Source organism: Eptatretus burgeri, chromosome 9, assembly GCF_056783735.1.
Source record: "Eptatretus burgeri isolate ZD-2024b chromosome 9, Ebu_testis_v1, whole genome shotgun sequence".
NCBI lineage: Eukaryota > Metazoa > Chordata > Myxini > Myxiniformes > Myxinidae > Eptatretus > Eptatretus burgeri.
Window position 1 is genome coordinate 30998941 of NC_140969.1, and position 4359 is coordinate 31003299.

General features: G+C 36.5%; 1 protein-coding gene across 2 annotated transcripts in view; it reads left to right on the forward strand.

Annotated features, from left to right (window-relative positions):
• The first annotated feature begins 251 nt into the window (after positions 1-251).
• The window catches only part of LOC147019830 (uncharacterized), a 23782-nt gene continuing 19674 nt past the window's right edge, over positions 252-4359 (forward strand). The window contains exons 1-2 of one of the 2 annotated variants that reach the window (XM_085894596.1): positions 252-530; positions 923-1102. The gene's annotated coding sequence lies outside the window, so the exon portion shown is untranslated. The remainder of the gene's footprint in view (positions 531-922; positions 1103-4359) is intronic. The other variant, XM_085894595.1, reaches the window with a different exon arrangement.

Genomic DNA, 4359 nt, shown 5'->3' on the forward strand with positions numbered 1-4359 from the left:
GTCACCATCACCCTCTTCAAGGGTCGACCATATGGCATAGCTGCCCTCTGACATTTGTGTTGTCCTTTTTTGTTGGTAATCTTTAACTTATCCGAACCTTTAATTTTCTTTATGGTATGACTTGTTCTCGCATCATTGGTGTGGTTTTGTTTCTTTGTTGTATTTTTATTTATGATTTATATTGCATTTCTACCTTACAATCCCCTTGGAAATGTTATTTAATATCTGTGAGGGAATTGGTCATGATTGTTTATTATCTCCACCACTGAAGGTAGACGGAAGTTATGTTTTCACTCATGTCTGTCTGAATGAATGTCTTTGAGCAGGATGTCTCAGAACATTGCAGATGGATTCAGACAAAACTTGGACAGGTTGGGTGTGTGACAAGGACGAAGTGATTCGATTTTGGTGAAGATCCGGAGACAAGAATTTTTATGCGATTCTTCACCTTAGAGAGATCGGGCCAAAACGATATGTAGCACGATATTTCAAAAAGTTGGGGATGGATTCTGACGAAACTTGGTGGACAGGTAGGTTGAGTGTGTGACAAGGTTGAATTGGTTCAATTTTGGTGAACATCCAGATCCGTATCCAATAATTTTTTGATTTTTGAAGTGATTCTTCATGATTAAGAGTTGGAGACAAAAACGATTATATTGCATGATGTTTCAAAAGTTGTGGAAGAGTTATAACTAAATTCGGTGGATGAGTTAGTTTGGTGACATAACTAAACTAGGTGGATGAATTAGTTTGGTGATTAAAACAAGCCGATTCAATTCTGGTTAAGATCCGAATCCAGATCTAGCCTGTAAGTGGGATACAAAACATAAATTATTCAGCCTGGCAGAAGTAGGTGTGTTACTGAGTGCCGTTCTAATCTTTCCCTGCTGTGCCAGTTATTTTGTGTTTTTTTCCTTTTTAGGAATAGACAGTCAACGACGTTCAAAGCTCACACAGCAGCTGTAAGAAGTGTAGCCTTGTCAGCAGATGGAGAAGAGCTCATCACAGCCTCGGATGACAAATCGATAAAACTGTGGACTGTCGATCAACAAAGATTGCTCTTTTCTCTGAACCAACATTCCGACTACGTCCGATGTGCGAAGTGAGTCAACTGGTATTTGTATGTACAGCATATGTATATATGTAGATTTGTGGGGCATGCTTGCAGAAGTTGGGGTGCATTTTTCATGTAGATATAATAAATATGAGCTTTATATATTTGATAAAGTGGATTATGAGTTTTATGTATTTGATGAAGTGGATTGTATTTGCATTCTGCAAGCGGCTAAATAACTCGATGATGGGTGATGAGAATACGCTCTTTATGTAACAGTTTTCAGCTTTAGTCATTTTTAAGGTAAATTCCGCAAAAGTTACAAAATAAAACTATTCTTTACAGTCGAATGGGTTGCTAGGAAATGCCATTAGTCACAATTTGTGATTATAAGTCGAAGACGAACATTATGGAGTGGATCTGGAACTTATAAACCAAAGTGGAGAGCACAGTAATTGTCATTATTGAAGCTGATCCCATGTTGCGCATCATTAACAGAGCCAATTCGAGTTATCAGCATGTTAAATTCACATCTTCCCTTTTTGATATGTCAATGGAATTTAGATTTGTAACGGTTTACTTAATAAGCTGTGAAAGAGATAGCCATTCTGTCTGATCTGGGTTCAATTCCTGAACCACCGATAAATGCAGTACAATACAGTAAAAGTCATTTTGAGTGCTTTTAATAGTTGAGGAAGAAAGCGGCATGCCTTACAAGGAAGACAAAATGCTGCTGTGAAGCATAAATTCGGTTTCCAAAAATCCTAAATTTTGTTTTTCTGAGCCTCTTCCCTTGACTCTTCCAAGCAAGCTTCGTTTGCCCACCCAGCCGAGTGTCTCCACCCGCTTTTCTCCTCGGCATCCCTGTGCCTTTTACTTCGCCACCAGAGCTACCCCAAAACACAGGGAATAATGAAGTTATTCTCTTGATGTTTTGGATAATTAACTTAACTCTGCCACTGAAGGTGGGCAGAGGTTTTCACCTGTGTCTGTTTGTCTGTTTGTTTCTGAACAGGATATCTCAAAAACTTGTGGACGATTTGGACAAAATTTGGTGGACAGTTTGGGAATGTGACGAGGACGAATCGATTGGATTTTGGAAAAGATAAAAGGAATTTATTTTAAAATTCTCATTGCCCGATCCGGATCCAGCTACTATATTATTTTTAATGTGATTCTTCACCATTAAATGATAGGGCTAAAGATTGTATGTTACATGATATCTCAATTCGGATGAGACAAGATGGATGAGTTGGTTGAGTGACAAGAACAAGCTGATTCGATTTTGGCTCAGGTCTGGATCCAGGTCCAGCCTATCAGTGGGATACAAAACGTAAACCGTTCAGCTTGGGGCAGGTATACACTCTACCGAGTGCCTTTCCAGTTGATTAAGGCAATCTCATCTGTATTTCAGGGATTTTCGAACGTACGGCATTGTGTCTGATTAAGCAATCCTTGATGATTTCCAGGTTAATTTCCAGCTCCATGGATTGAGAATACATGGCAATATGTATTGATGAAAATAGGTTCTCATTGTTTGTTATAACCAGGGCTTGAGACAGAGGTCCACCTGTAAATATAAACATGCAATTCTTAAAATATGCATTGTAACAACACCCACACTTTGTAAACGATAAATGTGTACGACTTCCTTCCACTTACTGCATTGTCCGTAAACAACATAAACCCACAGACGCTTCTCCATTCTTACCACCATAAAACGAAGAAATGCCCTCTCCCTTCGGAAGCGATCGTGCCTGTGCAAGATCACGTGACTTGCCATTCTGTGTCAGTGATTATAAAGGTGTGTGTATGTATGTATGTATGTATGTATGTATACATATATATATATATATATATATATATATATATATATATATATATGTGTGTGTATATATATATATATATATATATATATATATATATATATATATATGTGTATATATATGTGTATATATATATGTGTGTGTATATATGTGTATATATATATATATATATATATATATATATATATATATATGTGTGTGTATATATATATATATGTGTGTGTATATATATATATGTGTGTGTATATATATATATATGTGTGTGTATATATATATATGTGTGTGTATATATATATATATATGTGTGTGTATATATATATATATATATATATATATATATATATATATATATATATATATATATATATATATATATATATATATATATATATATATATATATATATATATATATATATATATATATATATATATATATATATATATATATATATATATATATATATATATATATATATATATATATATATATATATATATATATATATATATGTGTATATATGTATATATATGTATATATATATACACAGATGCCAACCCTCCCGATTTCATCGGGAGGCTTCCGAAAATTCACCCAAACTCCCGCCCTTACGATCATTATCCTTATCCTCCCGAAATTTTGATATTTTTGCACTGTTCACTAATCAGAATGTACTAGTATGGGAATTGAATGAAAAGCATCGTCTGCTACGTATAGCATGTGGTAACTCCATAACGTTCGCTGCTACCAAATTATACGTAAAAAATTGCAAATTCAAATGAGGAGCAGCGAAACATTGGGTCTGGATCTCGCTTATGCGATCATGCACTGAGATTTAGTGCATGCGGTATGTGTGCAATACAGTGCATGCGGTATGTATGCACAGTGTATATGCATGCGATACGCTCACTGCATGCAGCTGGGCCCCGTACCAGCCCGGCGGTCGCGACCACCGTGCGGTGTTTAACAGCCGCTAGAGTTCTACGAGTCGCGCTGCAGCTGTGGAACATCGACTTCGAAGTTACCGATGCTTCAAGCCCTCGATGTTGATTACGAAATGGCAGAAAAGAAGCTTACGAAGACCAAGAAATGGTCTCAGAAGTACAAGACCGAATACAGTCTCCAATACCCGTGTATTCGAAAGTCTGAAAGAGGAATTCATCATGCGTATTGTACAGTATGCAGCGTTGATATTTCAGTTGAGCACGGAGGTCGCGATGATATTCGGAAGTACGTTGGAAGCAAACGGCACACAGACATTGCAAAGGAGAGATCTTCGAGCACGAGTACCGGTACACTTCTGAATTATTTCACCAAACAAGGGACAAGCGAGGAAGAGGATGTTACCCGAGCGGAACTTCTCTTTAGTGGATTTATTGTGGAACATAACTTGCCCATATCAGTCTCAGATCATGCTGGACCTCTATTTTAAAAGATGTTTCCAGATTCAAAAGTTGCTTCAAAGTATGGATGTGCAAG